We start from the raw sequence: 22,260 nt of genomic DNA, 5'->3' as shown, positions 1-22,260 counted from the left end.
ATACGATTTATAATACCATTAACTAGATTTCCAGCTACTGCAGCCTTGTCGCCAGAGGAAGGAATTACAGGAAAGTTACATCCTGGGACCTTTTGAAACAAGACCAGCCAGACATCACGTATTGACGGACAGGGACCGTCGAGTGTGGCGGAGGATGGTTGTATGAGAATCTGGGCACGTACGAGTAGGGCTCGAGCACCGAGGGTCCCTACAAACTTGATTATCTGCATAGACAGTCAATCCCTCCCCAGAATTGGGATTTCAACGATTTTTGCACTTTATTGTTATGTATATTGGCAAGGTATCAAAATATGTGACATAAATGACCATATATTTCGAGTTCATTGACGCAGAAGCTTAAATTTGTTACGTCGTCGAGGGACCATAGACCTAAGTATGTGACATAGATTTCAACGTGATACGTCTACCCGTTTCTGAGAAAAAGAGTTCTGAACAGTCGACAGACAGACAGATACACAGCCATACTGACAACAAGGTGATCCTATAAGGATTCCGTTTTCACCGAGTGAGGTACGGGACCCTAAAAATCGTATGGAATCAACGCGAGGATCCACTCGTAAGTTCTGAAGTGCTACGAGCAATCCAGCTAGCACAGTGGCTGTGCTTAATGAATTAAAAATAACGGCCTACAGTGGTCGAGCAACTCCTCTTACGCTACACATTTCCACAGTGGCTTTGGAGGTGCTGTAAAGAGTGACGCTGTAGCCTGTGGGAATCCGATGGAAGAGTTTGGGTTCGGCTAATGCCTGGATAACATTACCTGCCATCATGTGTAGTGCCAACGGTGAAGTACGCAGGAAGTGGCCTGTTACTGTATGGCGGTGTTTTTGTGGTTAGTGTGTGGTTCCTTTAGCGTTTAAGAAAACGTTAAATGCAGAGGGATATGAACAAATTTTACACCATTGTTTACTGTGTAAAATACAGACACGGTTAGGAGACATGTTTGTCTGTATCGGCATGACACACCACTCTCTCATAAAGCAGCTTCTGTAAGGCTATGGCTTGTTAAAATAACGTTCCTGAGATAGACTGATTTGTCAAGAGTCTCGCTTTCTCCAGATTCACAGGTTTCTGTGATGAGCTGGCGTAGTTTTAGAGAATACCGTATGTGAGATGTGGACCGTGTCTAGATCTACATCTACATGGTTACTCTGCAATTCACACTTAAGTGCCTGGCAGAGGGTTCATCGAACCATTTTCATATTACTTCTCTACCATTCCACTCTCGAATGGCGCGTGGGAAAAAGGAAAACCTAAATCTTTCCGTTCGAGCTCTGATTTCTCTAATTTTATAATGATGATCGTTTCTACCTACGTAGGTGGGTGTCAACAAAATATTTTCGCATTCGAAAGAGAAAGTTGGTGATTGAAATTTCGTAAACAGAGCTCGCCGCAAAGAAAACCATCATTGTTTCAGTGGCTGCCATCCCAACCGCTTGTCATATCAGTGACACTCTCACCCCTACTGTGCGGTAACACGAAACGAGCTGCCCTTCTTTGCACTTTTTCGATGTCCTCCGTCAATCCTACCTGGTAAGGATCCCACAACGCGCAGCAATATTCCAGCAGGGGACTGACAAATGTAATGTGGGCTGTCTCTTTAGTGGGTTTGTCGCGTCTTCTAACCGATCTGCCAACAAAGCACAGTCTTTGTTTCGCATTCCCCACAATATTACCTATGTGGTCTTTCCAATTTAAGTTGCTCTTAATTGTAATTTCTTGGTATTTAGTCGACTTTTACAGCCCCCAGTTTTGTGCGATTTATCGTATACCAAAAATTTATCGGATTTCTTTTAGTACCCATGTGGGTGACCTCGCACTTTTCTTTATTTAGTGCCAATTGCCATTCTCCGCACCATACAGACATTCACTGTAGATCATTTTGTCATTGGAATTGATCGTCTCATGATTTTACTAGACGGTAAATTACAGCGTCATCTGCAAACAATCTAAGGGGGATGCTCAGATTATCACCTAGATCATTTATGTAAATCAAGAACAGCAGAGGGCTTATACCGCTACCTTGTGGAACGCCAGATATCACTTCTGTTCTACTCGATGATTTACCGTCTATCACTTCGAACTGTGACCTCTCCGAGAGGAAATCACGAACCCAGTCACACAACTGAGACGATACTCCATATGCACGAAATTTGATTAATAAAGTCGCTTGTAAGGAACGGTATCAAAAGCCTTCTGGAAACCTAGGAATATTGAATCGATCTCAGATCCCTTGTCGACAGCACTTACTACTTCATGGGAATAAAGAGCTAGCTGTGTTGCACAAGAACGATATTTTCTGAATACGTGTTGGTTATGTATCAATAAGTCATTTTCTTCCAGGTGATCCATAATGTCCCGACAGGCAGTGTCAGCAATCTGTCTTACAGCGATGGCTGTGTGTGTGGTAGGAGCTATGGGAGTGATGCTAACCTAGTAGCTTGCTTTACTGAGCTACATGATCCACAGTGGCCGAATATGACTGTTTGTACTGCCAACTGGTATGATATGCGTCCTCGACTGGAACGAAGTGCAGGTAATCTGAAAGGCAGTCACTACTTCAGGGAGGTTTTAGAGCCCATGGTAGGACCTCTCCTTCAGGGAACTGCAGTGCCATATTTCAGTAACGCAATGCTAAAGCACATGCTCAAAGGGTTGACAGATACAACGTTATCTGTTTCGTGCACTTTCAGCCACATCTCGTCCACTGATCATGTTTGTTACGTAGTCAGTCAGCGGCTCTCTCGTCACCGTCATCTTTTAACCATTGTTGATGATTTATGGCCCCGCTTACGAACGTCGCAGACAAAGATTCCCCAGAAACACATCCAGTAATTTTCTAATTTCGTGCTATTTCGTTTAGATGATTTGAGTGCAGAAACGTGGAACCTCAGACTATAGTGAAATTTTGAGTACTGTTAATTAATCCTATTAACACTGGCCAACCACTACAAAACTTTTTTAGTACTTTCAGCTCTCCTTTATGAATTTTTGCATGCTTAGCGTCAAAATCGGAGTAAAAAATGTATTACATATACAGTTTGCTCAGAACTTTTAGTTTGTGGTTCACGACTTACTGGTTGCTTATACGAAACACGTAAACATCTTTTGCGGGAAAATGTACTACTGCAAGTTGTACATCAACGAACTAAATTAATCATCAATAGCACGATATTAAAGAGTGTTAGTATTAAATCGGGAATGGTCCACAGTTTGAAAAAGGTTCATGCGAGGTTCTGTTGTGTAGTATGGCAACTCGTGGTTGTGTGAATTGTCCAAATTCATTCTGTTACACTTTTGGTGAATATGTGATATGTAAAAATCAATGAAACATAAATGACTTCGTTAAAAAGCTGTGCCTTATATATTTTGGCATTCGACAGGGCGACCAACATAAATGTTGGGCACCTCATCAAATGTGTTATGTTTGCATAGAAGACTTAAAGAAATGGTTAAACGGAATGAAAAAGAGTTTCATATACGGCATCCCACCGGTGTGGGATCAAACGAACCACTGTGGCAATTGTTACTTCTGTTCCACTGAGCCGGCCGAAGTGGCCGTGCGGTTAAAGGCGCTGCAGTCTGGAACCGCAAGACCGCTACGGTCGCAGGTTCGAATCCTGCCTCGGGCATGGATGTTTGTGACGTCCTTAGGTTAGTTAGGTTTAACTAGTTCTAAGTTCTAGGGGATTAATGACCTCAGCAGTTTAGTCCCATAGTGCTCAGAGCCATTTGAACCATTTTTGTTCCACTGATGTTATTGGTTATAATTCCAAAAACAAAACAAAAAACGCGCAGTACACCCAAATCTGTCCGATTCCTCATGATCCAGGCATTCCAGTACCTCAACCTCCATAATCACTACAAGAAATTGTCCTTCCTACAAATATTTCAAGTGATGGTGATCCATAGAATTCAAGTGATGAAACATTTCCTACTTTCCAGTGTGTTAGACTACCGGACCGTGAGATGTTTATTGAGTACGAACTCAGTGACCTTGCGAGTGACCTATGTCTAACCAAAGAAAAGGCAGAACTATTTTCATCTAGACTGGTTGAAGACACATCTGTTCGTTTCTATAACAAGAGAGAATTAATATTTTGTTGCGACACGGATTAATGCATGAATTTGGATTAAAGTATAAAAAAGAAGCTTGGAGGCTACTTCTTGATTCCTCTAAAAGAGAAAAGTGATCATCTAGTGCACTTAAAAGGAACTTATGAAACCACACAATTGACCCCTACAAAAGTCAAACACTCAGATAATAAGTGGATGATTTGTGAGGAATTGGCCAGCAGGAAGAATTTACGAGATATCAATATTTTCTATGTGAGTCGGACAGCAGAGCCAGAGATCAACAATGAATCAGCGACAAATGACCAGTGCGCCAAAATATCGTTCCTAGAACTAAAAATGTTGTGTGATTGTGCCTTGTGAACCGTGAAAAAATACTACTCCTCCCACTCCACATTAAGCTAGGTATGATGAAGCAATTTGCGAAAGCACTCGCTAAAACAGGGAGACGTTTCAAATATTTACGTGAATGTTTTCTAATTTGTCAGAGATCAAAGTTAAATAAGGTGTTTTTGTTATTCCTGACATCTGCAGATTAATGTGTGACGACGAATTTGCTGCTACAGTGACGTATGATAGCGTAGATTGCATTCAGAGACGTCATTTCCAATTTTTTTGTGGAATCAAAGAATGCATATTTCAAGAATATTGTCAAAAACATGCTTCAGAACTACGAGAAACTGGATTGTCTGATAAGCTTAAAAATTCACTTCCTTAAATCACCTTTGGACTTCTTTCCCGAAAATCTCGGAGCAGTCAGTATCGAGCAGGAGGAAAGTTTTCATCAGAACATTCGTGTCATGGATAGGTGATATAAAAAGACGTCGGAATGTTTCTACGACTGGTAGTTGTTGCTGGGCACTGCATCCAGAAAACCCAGAATCATTTCATCACACTAAGAGCAAGATACGAAGTTTTACAGAGAACAGAAGGAGATCACATATGGGAATGATGATGATGATGCTAAATAAATTCTGCAGAGTTGGTATGTAATTTACACTATACACTGCAGCGCCAAAGAAACTGGTATACACATGCGTATTCAAATACAGAGATATGTAAACACACAGAATACGGCGCTGAGGTCGGGTACAACTATATAAGACAACAAGGGTCGGGCGCAGTTGTTAGATCGGTTACTTCTGATACAATGGAAGGTTATCGAGATTTAAGTAAGTTTTAACGTGGAGTTATAGTCGGCACATGGAGTGGCCGTGCGGTTCTAGGCGCTACAGTCTGGAGCCGAGTGACCGCTACGGTCGCAGGGTCGAATCCTGCCTAGGGCATGGATGTGTGTGATGTCCTAAGGTAATTAGGTTCCATTAGTTCTAAGTTCTAGGCGACTGATGACCTCAGAAGTTAAGTCGCATAGTGCTCAGAACCATTTGAACCATAGTCGGCACGCGAGCGATGGGACACAACATCTCCGAGGTAGCGATGAAGTGGGAATTTTCCCGTACGACCATTTCACGAGTGTACCGTGAATATCAGGAATCCCCTAAAACATCAAATCTCCAACATCGCTGCGGTGGGAAAAATAATATCCTCCAAGAACGGGACCAACGACGACTGAAGAGAATCGTTTAGCGTGACAGAAGTGCAACCCTTCCGCAAACTGCTGCCGATTTCAATACTGGGCCATCAACAAGTGTCAGCATGGGAACCACTCAACAATAAACCGTCGATATGGGCTTTCGGATCCGAGGGCCCACTCGTGTATCCATGATGACTGCATGACACAAAGCTTTACCTTCGCCTGGGTCCGCCAACACCGGAATTGGACAGTTGATGACTGGAAATATGCTGCCTGGTCGTTACAAATTGTATCGACCGGATGAACGTGTACGGGTATGGAGAAATGGTTCAAATGGCTCTGAGCGCTATGGGACTTAACATCTTAGGTCATCAGTCCCCTAGAACTTAGAACTACTTAAACCTAACTAACCTAAGGACATCACACATATCCATGCCCGAGGCAGGATTCTAACCTGCGACCGTAGCAGTCCCGCGGTTCCGGACTGCAGCGTCTAGAATCGCACGGCCACCGGGGTATGGAGACAACCTCATGAATCCATGAACCCTGCATGTCAGTTGGGGACTGTTCAAGCTGGTAGAGTTCCTGTAATGGTGTGGGGCGAGTGCAGTTGGAGTGAGCTGGGACCCCTGATACGTCTAGATACGACTCTGACAAGTGATCCGAACGTAAGCATAAGCATGATGTAATTTACCGTTTAGTAAGGTCATCCGAAGATCAGTATCAGTTGCAAAGCGATTTAGAAAAGATTGTTGTATGGTGTGGCTGGTGGCAGTTGACGCTAAATAACGAAAACTGTGAGGTGATCCACATGAGTTCCAAAAGAAATCCGTTGGACTTCGATTGCTCGATAAATAGTACAATTCTCAAGGCTGTCAATTCAACTAAGTACCTGGGTGTTAAAATTACGAACAACTTCAGTTGGAAAGACCACATAGATAATATTGTGGGGAAGGCGAGCCAAAGGTTGCGTTTCATTGGCAGGTCACTTAGAAGATGCAACAAGTCCACTAAAGAGACAGCTTACACTACACTCGTTCGTCCTCTGTTAGCATATTGCTGCGCGGTGTGGGATCCTTACCAGGTGGGATTGACGGAGGACATCGAAAGGGTACAAAAAAGGGCAGCTCGTTTTGTATTATCACGTAATAGGGGAGAGAGTGTGGCAGATATGATACGTGAATTGGGATGGAAGTCATTAAAGCAAAGACGTTTATCGTCGCGGCGAGATCTATTTACGAAATTTCAGTCACCAAGTTTCTCTTCCGAATGCGAAAATATTTTGTTGAGCCCAACCTACATAGGTAGGAATGATCATCAATATAAAATAAGAGAAATCAGAGCTCGAACAGAAAGGTTTACGTGTTCGTTTTTCCCGCGCGCAGTTCGGGAGTGGAATGATAGAGAGATAGTATGATTGTGGTTCGATGAACCCTCTGCCAAGCACTTAAATGTGAATTGCAGAGTAGTCATGTAGATGTAGATGTAGATACTGTCTGATCACGTGCATCCATTCATGTCCATTGAAGCATTCCGACGGACTTGGGCAATTCCAGCAGGACAATGCGACACCCCGTACGTCCAGAATTGCTGCAGAGTTGCTTCAGTAACACTCTTATGAGTTTAAACACTTCAACTGGCCACCAAATACCCCAGACATGAACATCATTGAGCATATCTGGGATGCCTTGCAACGTGCTGTTCAGAAGAGATCTTCACCCCCTCGTACTCTTACGGGTTTATGGACAGCCCCGCAGGATTCGTGGAATCAATTGCCTCCAGCACTACTTCAGACATTAGTCGAGTCCATGCCACGTCGTGTTGCGGCACTTCTGCGATCTCTCGGGGCCCGTACACGATATTAGGCAGATGTAACAGTTTCTTTGGCACTTCAGTGTACGTAATGTATTACAATTACAGCAAAACAATTTTACGCCAAGGATCTTTCACTAAGTAGTTAAGAAGACGTTACAAAATAGGTGTACATGATAGAGAATAAAAGTGAAGATTATAAAAAATATGGTGCACGATAGAGGAAAGTGGACTTTTTGGATTTAGCACACTAAAAAACAGAAAAAATAAGATAAATCCGCAAAAAGTTTTTTTAAAATTCATATTTGGTCGTCCCCTGTTATTTGTGCATTGCTATGTACTTAACCTCTGACACAAATTTCATTAAGTGATGTACAATAATTTTCGCTAACGGAAGAATAAACAAGGTCCTGAGATTCGCTTTCGAAATACTACAGCACTATTTATGGTTACGCACTCTGGATGATATTAAAATGGCAACTAATGCTGTTGACAAGAGTAACCACCGGTTTCATTACCAACAGATAATTTCTGATCAGAAAGACAACATTTCTGTCGATTCAGATCGTGTCTACTAGGAAATTAGCCTCAGCGCTTTCAGATTTTTCTGCATTAAATAGGCATAGCTCTACATTTAGACTGGGCGAAATACAGGTTTCCACATCTGTTACTCCGTTTCTCATTAGAATAATTCTGCCGTTACCTCGGTTATAACTAGAATAATTTAAATATTACATTTTTGTGAATAGAATGTAAGTGCACGTTACAACGGAGACAGAGAGAAAATATAGACGCAGGCGAAGAACTCAGCACCAAATAACTCTGTCACAGAAACAACACTTTTTCATCCGAGCGCTTTCATGGGCACCCCTTTCTCGGTTTTACGGCCGTTTTTGTCATGTGTCTCCACGTTTTCGTCAGACACGGAAGAATTTCATACTTACATAACGGTCGGACTGAATAAGACTTTGAAATATTATGCGTACAGAGTCTACATCATCATCTACATGTATACTGCGTAAGCCACAGTACGGTGTGTGGCGGAGGGTACCCTGTATAACAACTAGTCCTTTCTTTCCTGTTCCACTAGCAAATACAGCGAGGGAGAAACGACTGTCTATATGCCTCTGTTCGAGCCATAACCTCTCTGGTCTTGCCTTCGTGGTCCTTACGCGAAATGTACGAGGTGCATTCAAGTTCTAAGGCCTCCGATTTTTTTTCTAATTAACTACTCACCCGAAATCGATGAAACTGGCGTTACTTCTCGACGTAATCGCCCTGCAGACGTACACATTTTTCACAACGCTGACGCCATGATTCCATGGCAGCGGCGAAGGCTTCTTTAGGAGCCTGTTTTGACCACTGGAGAATCGCTGAGGCAATAGGAGCACGGCTGGTGAATGTGCGGCCACAGAGAGTGTCTTTCATTGTTGTAAAAAGCCAAAAGTCACTAGGAGCCAGGTCAGGTGAGTAGGGAGCATGAGGAATCACTTCAAAGTTGTTATCACGAAGAAACTGTTGCGTAACGTTAGCTCGATGTGCGGGTGCGTTGTCTTGGTGAAACGGCACACGCGCAGCCCTTCCCGGACGTTTTTGTTGCAGTGCAGGAAGGAATTTGTTCTTCAAAACATTTTCGTAGGATGCACCTGTTACCGTAGAGCCCTTTGGAACGCAATGGGTAAGGATTACGCCCTCGCTGTCCCAGAACATGGACACCATCATTTTTTCAGCACTGGCGGTTACCTGAAATTTTTTTGGTGGCGGTGAATCTGTGTGCTTCCATTGAGCTGACTGGCGCATTGAAAAATGGCATCCACGTCTCATCCATTGTCACAACCGATGAAAAGAAAGTCCCATTCGTGCTGTCGTTGCGCGTCAACATTGCTTGGCAACATGCCACACAGGCAGCCATGTGGTCGTCCGTCAGCATTCGTGGCACCCACCTGGATGACACTTTTCGCATTTTCAGGTCGTCATGCAGGATTGTATGCACAGAACCCACAGAAATGCCAACTCTGGTGGCGATCTGTTCAACAGTCATTCGGCGATCCCCCAAAACATTTCTCTCCACTTCCTCGATCATGTCGTCCGACCGGCTTGTGCGAGCCTGAGGTTGTTTCGGTTTGTTGTCACACGATGTTCTGCCTTCATTAAACTGTCGCACCCACGAACACACTTTCGACACATCCATACTCCACCACCACATGTCTCCTTCAACTGTCGATGAATTTCAATTGGTTTCACACCACGCAAATTCAGAAAACGAATGATTGCACGCTGTTCAAGTAAGGAAAACGTCGCCTTTTTAAGTATTTAAAACAGTTCTCATTCTCGCCGCTGGCGGTAAAATTCCGTCTGCCGTACGGTGCTGCCATCTCTGGGACGTATTGACAATGAACGCGGCCTCATTTTAAAACAAAGCGCATGTTTCTATCTCTTTCCAGTCCGGAGAAAAAAAAATCGGAGGCCTTAGAACTTAAATGCACCTCGTACGTCGGCGGCGGCAGAATCGTCCTGCATTCAGCCTCAATTGCCGTTTCTCCAAATTTCCTCAATAGTGCTCCTCGAAAAGAACGTCGGCTTCAATCGAGTTATTCCGACCTGAGTTCCCAAAGCACCTCCGTAATATTTTCGTGCTGTTCTAACTTACTGGTAACAAATCAAGGAGCCCACCTCTGAACTGCTTCGATGTCTTCCTTTAATCCGACCTGGTGTGGATCCCAGACACTAGAGCAGTACTCAACGTTGGGTCGCACTAGTGTCCTTTATGCAGTCTTCTTTACAGATTAACCACATCATCATCATCAGTGTTCTGCCAAAAGACAGGTTTTCACATGGTAGTTCTCCAGACTGTCCGGTCTTCTGCTATCCTCTTCAGGTCTGCATAATTTCCTCTTCCCTTTATGTCGTCTATCATCTTGTATCTCCTTTTCCTCTCAGTCTTCTCCCACAAACCAATCCTTCCAAAGCATCTGCTAGAAAGTACTCCTTTCTCAATGAATGTCCCAACCAGTTCTTTTTCCTTTCTCTTAGAACCTCCAGCAGACATCTTCTCTCATCAAACCTTTCCAATACTCTTTCATTACTCACTCTTCCCATTCAGCTTATGCTCTCCATTCTCCTCCACATCCACCATAAAATGCTTCTAACCTTTTTTCATTCTCTCGTCACAGCGTCCATGTTTCTGCCCCATATATTGCCACACTCTAGACAAAACATTTGCCAAGGCTTTTCCTTAGACCTTTATCTAATTAGCCACATAAGAGTCTCCTCTTTCCGTTGAATGCCTCCTTCGCTATGGCAGTTCGAGTTTTCATCTCCTGGTGACATCTCAAGTCTTCAGTTACTGTGCTTCCAAGATATTTAAATGCACTTAATTCGCTAATGGTAGATTGTCCTATTTTAGTATTGAACAGTCTGCGTTTTGTACTGATGACCATATTCTTTATTTTTGCTGTTGTTATTTGCATCCCATATTCCACATAAGCTTTATTCAGATCTGTCAGCAAGTTATTCACTGTCCACCCACTTTCTGCCACTAATACCATGTCATCAGCAAATCGTATACATTCTGTTCTCTTTCCTCTTTTCCCATCTAAGCCTTTCGCAATAATCTCTTCAAGGTATGCGTTAAACAACAGTTTGGAAAGGCAACAACCTTGTCTAACACCTCGTCCAATGCTGCTTCTTTCTGACATTTCATTTCCAATCCTTATCCTTACTTTCTGATGTAAAGTGGAAGCAGAAGTAGAAAAGGCGCTGAAGGAGATGAAGAATAGGAAGGCATGTGGAATTGATGATTTGCCAGCAGAACTTTTGAAGAGTCTGGGAAACAAGGCAAGAAACGAAATAGTCTACCTCTGTAACGGGGTATATGACAAAGGGGAATTGCCTGAGGACTTCCTTGCAACAGTTATGATACCAACAGAGAAAAAAAGGAACACTAAAAAACGAGAAGAACATCGGACCATCAGTCTAATTTCTCATGCAGCTAAAGTCTTGCTGAGAGTGTTGAACAGAAGGCTATATGGCAAGCTGGATAGAGGGATTGCAGAGGAGCAGTTCGGATTTAGAAGAGGCAAAGGAAGAAGAGATGATGTTGGCCTGTTAAGAACTACAGGGGAAAGATATATGGAAAAAGGTAGAAAAATCTTTGCTGTTTTTATAGATTTAGAAAGGCTTTTGACAGAGTTCAGTGGAACAAGCTGATGGATTTTTGAAGAGGAAAGGAGTAGATTGGAAAGAGAGACGACTGATACAGATTAACCACACTTTCCCAAAATTCTACCAATAAACCGATGTCGACCATTGACTTTTCCAACCATAATCCTTACATATTTGTTCCATTTTATGTTGTTTTGCAGTGCTACTCCAATATATTTAATTGGCTGTGTCAAGCAGCATACAGATAATACTGCACTCGAACATTATGGATTTGTTTTTCCTACATTAAACTACATTTGTCTGCATTTACAGCCAGCTGCCATTGATCATACCAACTAGAAATGTTGTCTAAGTCATTTGTATCCTCCTATAACCACTCAACGACGACGCCTTCCCGTACACCACAGAATCGTCAGCAAACAGTCGCAGACAGCTGCTTACCCTGTCCGCCAGATCATTTACGCATGAGTCCGCAGCTCGTGGTCGTGCAGTAGCGTTCTCGCTTCCCACGCCCGGGTTCCTGGGTTTGATTCCCGGCGGGGTCAGGGATTTTCTCTGCCTCGTGATGACTGGGTGTTGTGTGCTGTCCTTAGGTTAGTTAGGTTTAAGTAGTTCTAAGTCCTAGGGGACTGATGACCATAGATGTTAAGTCCCATAGTGCTCAGAGCCATCTGAACCATCATTTACGCATGTATAATATATCCCCTCTCCTGTCACATTTCACTGGGACACTTCTCACAACATCTTTGTCTCTGACATTGACAGAAATTTTTACCTCTAAACGGAATTTGTTGTATTTGAGATGATAATGTGTTATACCAGAGCCAAGTTATCTCCTGAGGGCCGGCAACCCATATAACACCACAGAGAACGAGGTTGTCTATGCCCAAGGTGTACCCAAAAACACCATGGTAAACACCGGTTATTTACAGACAAGATAATGGAAACAGACATTCCGGGCACTACTTCCTGCTGAGGGAGCTCGAGTCACGGCCTGCACGAAGTATCACTACGCCGAAACCTGATTGGCTGGAGACAGCTATTTATGGGCTAGAACCAGACCTGAAGTTCAGTTCAAGCCGGGTGCCGACCTCGTGTACTGTGACAGTTGAAGATTAGGTCTTCGTCTCGGAATTGGACTGTACTAGTGTGTGAGAGTGTTACCACGAACCTTTGTGGAAAATTAGAAGTGAACTTTTGTTTGGTTCAATTAGGAGACTTTTTTCGCTATTGTTACCTTTCGTTTGTATGTTCAGTCATCAGTCTTGTGACCTTACTTCTGTAATAGTTGTGTTTGTCAGTAACAAAAGAATGTGATCAAGGATTCTGCAGAAAACAGATTTTAAGGAATTGATTTGTAAATCATACGACTTTAATCCCATAGAAAATGTTAGCTGATTTGATTTCAGTATTTCGAGTATCACCTTTCAAGAAATGCCCCATAACTCCCCATAAGAAACTTCGTTCTGTGGTTTCGATTTCTCTTTCTACATTTACTTTTCTTTTCGCCTCCTATCCTGCGTTATATTTCCAAATCATACAGCGACTCTCCTAGAAACAACAGACCTGTTGGCTTAAGACGTCTAGGGCAGAAGTTAGCATTTATTCAGTTGTTTCGAAGGTTTTTGTCGGGTAGTCAGATAATCTCGAAGATCACCTGGCTAAAATGAATTTGTTACGAACTCTACGACTTATCCTAGAAGATAGGTTGAAGATAAGCAGCAAGCCTGCTTTTGTAGGTGTAAAGAAAGCTTTTGACAATGACGCTTGGGCAACGCTGTTTGAAATTTTGAAGAAGCGGGCATAAAATACAAAAAGTGAACTGTTATTGACAAATCGTACAGAAACCTGGCTGTAGTTATGAGAGTCGGAGGCCATTAAGGAGAAGCCGAAATTGAGAAAGGGTGAGACAGGATTCTAGCCTACTGTCGCTATAGAGCAAGCTGTAAAGGAAATCTGGAAAGGGGAAAATTTGAAGGTTTGCCGATGCCACTGCAATTCTGTCGGACACAGTAAAAGACATGGAAGAGATGTTGAACGGATTGGATCACGTCCTGAAAAGAGATAATCAACAGAAGTAAACGATTCTGAGGAAACTGGATCATGAGATAAGACACTAAAACTAATAAATGAGTTTTGCCTTTTGGGCAGCAAAGTAGCTGATGTGGGCTGAAGAAGGGACGATTTAAAATGCGGACTGGTAATAGCAGCAAATGTATTTCTGTAAAAGAGCAGTGTGTTGACGTCTAAAATAAATTAAGTGTTCGGAAGACTATGCTTTAGGCATTTGTCTGAAGCGTCGTACTCCATGGAAGTGAAAGGTGGGCAATGTTCAGACAAGAAGAGAACAGAAGCTATTGAAATGTGGTACCATAGAAGAATGCTGAAGATTAGATGGGTAGGTTGAACAAGAAATGGGGTGGGGGGGGGGGGGGCGGGGGGTACTGAGTCTGCTTAGGGAAAAAAGAAATTAATTGCACAACGTGACTAAGAGAAGGGAGGCATCAAGGAAACATCAACTTAGTAGTGGAAGGAAGTGTGGTGCAGTAAACGTTATAGAGAAGACCAAGGCTAGACCACAACAAGCGGGATGCGGAAGTTCCTTGTGAGTAAAAGAAACAACAGAAGCAACAATTGATATATTTTTTGTTTTGTGTTTTTTTTTATTTTACCTTTGTTGATGAAACTGCTTTTTCTAGCGCTACGTGGTTAACTGTTTTGTTTATTTTCACTCCAACATCCCTCTTTTCACATTACAAATCAACGATTTTCAACTAAAACGTGAATTAAGCACTAACAATTTCAGTTTTGTTACAATTACTGCTTGCTTCTAATTAACAGACAGTAGGATAACTATGTAGAACAAAAATGTTCCGTAGGTTACTGACGCTTTCTACAGCCTTACTCAATTTCTAGACGGTTCAACGCTTCCAGTTTTTAGGGGAATCTATTAAGACACAGATCGCATGCGTTAAGAAAGCGATCATTACCAAGTAAATCCCGACAGGTATGCAACATGCCTTACATACAGGTATCGTGGGTACGACCTTAACTAACTAAAGCTACTATGAAAAGTACTGTAGTCTAGGCTTACTTACAGTGAAGAGCCAAAGAAACTGGTACATCTGCCTAATATCGTGTACGGCCCCTCGGAGCACGCAGAAGTGCCGCTACACGACTTGACCTGGACTCTACTAATGTCTCAATTAGTGCTGGAGGGAACTGACACCATGAATCCTGCAGGGCTCTTCATAAACCCGTAAGTGTACGACGGGGTGGAGATCTCTTCTGAACAGCACGTTGCAAGGCATCCCAGATACGCTCAATTTCGTACATGTTTGGGGAGTTTGGTGGCCAGCGGAAGTGTTTAAACTCAGAAGAGTTTTCCTGAAGTCATTCTGTAGCAATTCAGGACGTGTGGGGTGTCGCATTCTCCTGCTGGAATTGCCCAAGTCCGTCGAAATGCACAATGGACATGAATGGACACAGGCGATCAGACACGATGCTTACGTACGTGTCACCTGCCAGCGTCGTATCTAGACGTATCAGGGATCCCATATCACTCCGACTGCACATGCGCCACATCATTATATAACCCCCACCAGCTTGAGCAGTCGCCTGCTGACATGTAGGTTCCATAGATTCATGACTCTGTCTCCTTATCCGTACGCATCCATGCGCTCGATACAATTTGAAACGAGACTCATCAGAGCAGGCAACATGTTTCCAGACATCAACAGCCCAATGTCAGTGTTGACGGATCCAGCCTTGTGTAGTGCAGTCATCAAGGGCACACGAGTTGGCCTTCGGTTCCGAAAGCCCATATCGATTATTTTACTCTGAATGGTTCGCACGCTGACATTTGTTGATGGCCCAGCATTGAAATCTGCAGCAATAAGCGGAAGTGTTGCACTTCTGTCACGATTCTGTTCAGTCGTCGTTGGTCCCTTTCTTGCAGGATATTGTTTTTCTGGCCGCAGCGATGTCGGGGATTTGTTGTTTTACCGGATTCCTTATGTTCACGGTACACTCGTGAAATGGCTGTTCGGGAAAATCCTCACTTCATCGCTACCTCGGAGATGCTGTGTCCCATCGCTCGTGCCCCGACTATAACACCACATTCAAACTCACTTAAATCTTGGTACCCTGCCACTGTAACAGCTGCGCCAGACACTTGTTGCCTTATATAAGCATTGCCGACCACAGCACCGTATCCTTCCTGATTCCATATCTCTTTATTTGATTAGACATGCCTATACCAGTTTCTGTGGTGCTTCAGTGTATGATGCTTAACGGTAGCCTACAGAAGTTTTACAACTCTAAGCAGCAGTAACAGTGCACAGATAAACAAACTTGCGAAGAATAGACTAGCATGGAGAGATGCACCAAACAGGTCTTCAGACTGAAGACGACAACAACAAATCATTGTCGTTTGAAAATTACTACTATTTCCGTTAAGTGTGAGAGTTTAGCTGCCGGCAGGAGTGGCCGTGCGGTTCTAGGCGCTGCAATCTGGAACCGAGCGACCGCTGCGGTCGCAGGTTCGAATCCTGCCTCAGGCATGGATGTGTGTGCTGTCCTTAGGTTAGTTAGGTTTAATTAGTTCTAAGTTCTAGGCGACTGATGACCTTAGAAGTTAAGTCGCATAGTGCTCAGGGCCATTTTGAGAGTTTAGCTTGAAAGTAACTGTGTTGTATACCACTAGGAATGTTCTACAGACAAGAATTTCATGGTGAAGAAAGAATGTAACCAAGCAAATGGCGTATTTGTGAGTAAATAATCATCTCGAAAAACATAGTCCGGTTGTAATGTTGTTTTTTTCTTTTTCACGCGCTGTCTATAAATCGCTCAAAACGAGTATAAAATATCTCTCGATTAAATGTTGTCGTCCTGTCTTCCCTCAGTGGCCAATGTCAGCTATTCCACTAGTTCTTGTGATGACGTGCCTGACGGTGCCCTTAAAAAGAATAGAATCGGAACAGTTTTATGCATGAAAAGAAACTGTGTTCTCAGAGAAGCAGCAGCTCTCAGTACCCGTATTTGGAGTACTGAAGTTCCATTTGCTTTGACCACGAACGAAAGTTGACATCTACTGGGAAAGAATAACAGACAGCAGACGGAGTTTACCCGTAGTGCTACAGAATTTCCTTTCCAAAAACGACAATAGATAGTGTACGCATTTACAGTGAAGAGATCTGATGAGTGGTTGCCTCCACGAATGTAATCTGCCGTATAAATCTGCAGTGTTAAAGCTTTATTTTGTTCTGTTTTGTTTTGTTAATAAGTCCTTCCCGCTTCACGTATTTTAGACGCAGCTGCTGCGACAGCGCTCCCAGGGAACACCACTCTCGTTGACATTGACAGATCACTGTCTGTGGCATCTCTGGAAGTCTGATCAATATCTGGAAGCGTCTCTGCTACAGACTGGCGTTGCTAAGAGCCATCTCTCTTACTGAAGTCTTTAAAGACTTCACAAAAAAAAAGAGGGAAAACTCATTACCATAGTGCTAGCCTTTCGTGAAATGCTGTAGACTCTCGACCTTCTCTTCCTTGATGCGAACTTGAAGCTTCTGAATCCCTACTATCTTCAAAGTCACACGTGTAATGTACTGTAAGCTGTAGGCAGATTCGGATGAATGTCAACAGACAGATACTTCTTGCCATGTTCAGTGGATGAACTGATGGAACAACCATCATCATCATCATCGTTAAGCCTGCACAGTCGAAAAAAAAGAGGAGGATACTTGTAATAAATCAACCGCACAAAACTCACTTAAGAAATTCACAAATTCTCTACTGACTATCAGAGTTCGAAACATTCCATTGAAGTAAATTAATTGGAAGGCCCCGAACTTCGAATAGAACAGAGTAGTGTCCCGTATCTGAGAAAAGAAATTACTTCATTTGGACATGCTTATTACACTACTGGCCATTAAAATTGCTACACCAGGAAGAAATGCAGATGATAAACAGGTATTCATTGGACAAATATATTATGCTAGAACTGATATGTGATTACATTTTCACGCAATTTGGGTGCGTATCCTGAGAAATCAGTACCCATAACAATCACCTCTGGACGTAATAACGGCTTCGATACGCCTGGGCATTGAGTCAAACAGAGCTTCGATGGCGTGTATAAGCACAGCTGCCCATGCAGCTTCAACACGATACCAAAGTTCATCAAGAGTAGTGACTGGCGTATTGTGACGAGCCAGTTGCTCGGTCACCATTGACCACACGTTTTCAATTGGTGAGAGATCTGGAGAATGTGCTGGCCAGGGCAGCAATCGCACATTTTCTGTATCCAGAAAGGCCCGTACAGGACCTGCAATATGCAGTCGTTCATTATCCTGCTCAAATGTAGGGTTTCGCAGGGAACGAATGAACGGTAGAGCCTCGGATCGTAACACATCTGAAATGTAACGTCCACTGTTCAAAGTGCCGTCAATGCGAACAAGAAGTGACCGAGACGTGTAACCAATGGCACCCCATACCATCACGCCGGTTGATACGCCAGTTTGGCGATAACCAATACACGCTTCCAATGTGCGTTCACCGCTATGTCACCAAACACGAATGCGACCATCATGATGCTGTAAACAGAACCTGGATTCTTCCTAAAAAAAGTGACGTTTTGCCATTCATGCACCCAGGTTCGTCGTTGAGTACACCATCGCAGGCGCTCCTGTCTCTGATGCAGCGTCAAGGGAAACCGCAGCCATGGTCTCCGAGCTGATAGCCCATGGTGCTGCAAACGTAGTCGAACTGTTCGTGCAGATGGTTGTTGTCTTGCAAACGTCCCCATCTGTTGACTCAGGGATCGAGACGTGGCTGCACGATCCGTTACAGCCATGCGGATAAGATGCCTGTCATCTCGTCTGCTAGTGATACGAGGCCGTTGGGATCAAGAACGGCGTTCCGTATTACCCTCCTGAACCCAACGATTCCATATTCTACTAACAGTCATTGGATCTTGACCAAAGCGAGCAGCAATGTCGCGATACGATAAACCGCAATCGCGATAGGCTACAGTCCGACCTTTATCAAAGTCGGAAACGTGATGGTACGCATTTCTCCTCCTTACAGGAGGCATCACAACAACGTTTCACCAGGCAACGCCTGTCAACTGCTGTTTATGTATGAGAAATCGGTTGGAAACTTTCCTCATGTCAGCACGTTGTGTGAATGCTCTGAAAAGCTAATCATTTGCATATCACAGCATCTTCTTCCTGTCGGTTAAATTTCGCGTCTGTAGCACGTCATCTTCGTAGTGTAGCAATTTTAATGGCCAGTAGTGCAGAAGAAAAGACAAAACGTATCTAATTATTTGAAAAGAAATGCAATATTTCAGAAACATAAAGATCTGTTGATAAAAAAAACCATGAACTACCGGTTTCGAACACTTGATCATCTTAAGGTATCATAAAATTATTCACAGTAGCCTTAATGTGGCACGAAATAAAATAAAAACTATTCTGCTTCGATGACGTGAATTGTAAAATGCATTATGTGGTCGACTGAAAACTGGATTGATATAATTATTTAATCTTCGTACACTGCCGCATACAAATTCCATAATGTGTGAGGAGTGCACGCCATGCCAGCGGATGCAGCCTCTTTACAAGCTAAATAGAGCACTTCTGACGGTAAACGAGAGTAGCACGTTTGAAATCTTGGAAAATTTGTAGGTTACATATTGTCCAGTGAAGAAGTACAGTCATAATAATAACGGGAAACTAAGACCTATAGAGATGTGTTTGCTCTACAGTTTGAAGAGGTAACGAAACAAACAGCAGAAAATTTCAGAGTTGAAAGTAATGGGGAAATCTGTATTAACATCTACGTCTTTCTTAATTCCACTCATTATAAAAAAAGTTTTTCGAAGTTTCAGTGATTATTAACATAATAAACTAGTGCACTAGGATAACAGGTTTCTGCAAAATGAAGGAAGTGCAGTACCTGCAAGCAGATGCATAAAAAATGCTATATTCAGACATAACCATATAAAAATTTCAAGATTTATATTTTCCGATTAGTGGTAAGTCCACAAAAGGACGAACGCAGGACAAGAGAAACAGGGAAACACACACTTAGAAATCACACACAATGCTAATGTAAATTTCGGCAGCACTTGAAAATTGGATTAAATTCCTGAAACACATCGTACTACGCATGAGTAAAAGTAACTTGTGCAGTACTTTATTCTTTAAATTTTTTCTCGATGAAAGGAAAAAAGATCTAGGAAAAGCGCTAACAAATTGAATTTAAATACTGCTTGGCTTAGGTAAAGTGCATTCTACAGTCAGAAGGATGGAACCTGTTTACGACAGTGGACAAACGTTAATTAACTACATCAATAAGTGCTGCTACTGACTATGAATAACGTATTTTATTACTGACTGCAGTGGCGCTGGATCGTGTTATTTTATTTGGCGTCACAGTATTACGTTGCCACACATGCATTATTATCATCAGACAATAGCACAGATAATTAATAAATGTTTATCTATCAGCAGCTCTTGGCAGTTGTGAAATATGTGTTTTTTTTTTAAGATAATTATGAGCCGTGGGGCACTATCTAAATAAAATATCCCTTTACGCCCACTCGTTTTGCTAACACTTTACGACAGAAACCGCACTGCGAAAACCAGCGATATGAAGTTGCTGCTATACTGAACTTGCCTTCTGAACCACACTAAGGCTACAAAATCGAGGACTGCATCTCTCTTTGTCCTAGAATCACAAAACTAAACAGGCAGTTGCACGACGAGTAGCAATATTTGATTCGGCGTAAAATTGAACCACAATAGTGAAACAGGACACACATTTACACCACGACGTTGTATGTACTTGATCCCAGCACGACTGTGTATGCTTCGAAACAGCTGGTGAACTGCGAACTGTGTGTTTCCTAAGGTGTGTCCGCCATAAGGCACCAAAACTGTCCAGTTTCTATTTATTGCTTGTTTTCTTTTGGTAGTCGTCCTGTTCTCCTAAAGCACAACATTATTCACGGGCTAATGCCAATGTTTCTCTTTGGTCGGGGAGAAGTTTTCATCTGTTTGAACCAGATTGCTTCAAACAGCTTGTGCAGTTCTGCGTCTATAGCAGAAAAAATTCCTTCACTTCTTAGCAGCGTTGACATTCAACAAATTTTCATTGTCATTTTTCATGCTTCACGAAGTCATTTCCGTTTTTCACTCACTCTCAAACAAAAGTTTAATCTAGCACTCTTTTCATTCAGTTTGCTAGTAGTTTTCTTACCTCATTTTTCCTTTCATAAACAAAGCTGGGCCTATCTTACTTTCAGCTCTTGTTTCGAAATTTTCTTCTATTTGTTTGATTGCCTCTTCAAAGTTCACAGCGCATACTTTTCTATCGTTCTCAATTTCCCACTACTTTTATGATTGTACTACTTTACTTGGGTCATAAAGTTATAGTCAATATTTACATATTTTGGATTTAAAACATTTGAATCTTTTTTTCCATTCTCAAAGACACACTACAGATGTCATTAAGGGCAGATTACGCTATCTTAATTTTTACTCTCACGCTTCCGTGTATGGCTTTAATAAGTAGTTCAAAACTAATGGCTCTGAGCACTATGGGACTCAACTTCTGAGGTCATTAGTCCACTAGAACTTAGAACTAGTTAAACCTAACGAACCTAAGGACATCACACACATCCATGCCCGAGGCAGGATTCAAACCTGCGACCGTAGCGGTCCCGCGGTTCCAGACTGCAGCGCCTTTAACCGCACGGTCAAAACTATGAGCAGACACAGCTATAGCACAACAGCTCCAGTCTACCTTACTCTCTTTCGTTAGCGAATGGCTTACATTGTTTCACATCCCTGAAGACTCTCCTTTCCAATGCAATCTGGGAAACATTATTAACAAACGAATGGCATCCACGGATACTAAAATATCTTGCAGTGCCCCTTTCGATCTCCTATTAAAAATACATTAGCGTTACTTACGTATTGACAAAACTTAGTTATCAATAAATAATAATAACTAGCTGCAATATCAGGTGTTTCCTGGGTCAGAATATATATCGCGGTTGATGGCATGAGGACCATTCTCCCTAATGGACAAATACAGACGTGCTGTTGTTGTGGTCTTCGGTCCAAAGACTGGTCTGATGCAGCTCTCAATGCTACTCTATCCTGTGCAAGCTTCTTCATCTCCCAGTACCTACTGCAACCTACATCCTTCTGAATATGTTTAGTCTATTCGTCTCTTGGTCTCCCTCTACGATTTTTACCCTCCACGCTGCCCTCCAATACTAAATTTGTGATCTCTTGATGCCTAAGAACATGTCTTACCAACCAATTCCTTCTTCTAGTCAAGCTGTGCCCCAAATTCCTCTTCTCCCCAATTCTATTCAGTGCCTCCTCATTAGTTACGTGATCTGCCCACATAATCTTCAGTATTCTTCTGTAGCAGCACATTTCGAAAGCTTCTGATCTCTTCATGTCTTAACTATTTATCGTCCATGTTTCACTTCCATACATGGCTACACTCCATACAAATACTTTCAGAGAAGATTTACTGACATTTAAATTTCTCTTCTTCAGAAACGCTTTTCTTGCCACTGCCAGTCTATATTTTATATCCTCATTACTTCGACCATCATCAGTTAGTAAATG

At 42.6% G+C, this 22,260-nt stretch overlaps 1 protein-coding gene across 1 annotated transcript in view; it reads left to right on the top strand.

Annotated features, from left to right (window-relative positions):
* LOC126474284 (uncharacterized) overlaps nucleotides 1-22,260 on the top strand; it is a 272,295-nt gene that overhangs the window by 235,897 nt on the left and 14,138 nt on the right. The gene's annotated exons all lie outside the window — the stretch shown is intronic.

This window comes from Schistocerca serialis, chromosome 4 (assembly GCF_023864345.2).
Source record: "Schistocerca serialis cubense isolate TAMUIC-IGC-003099 chromosome 4, iqSchSeri2.2, whole genome shotgun sequence".
NCBI classification, from domain to species: Eukaryota; Metazoa; Arthropoda; class Insecta; order Orthoptera; family Acrididae; genus Schistocerca; species Schistocerca serialis.
Note: the sequence above shows the minus strand (reverse complement) of the source record. Positions and strands in the feature narration are given on the sequence as shown.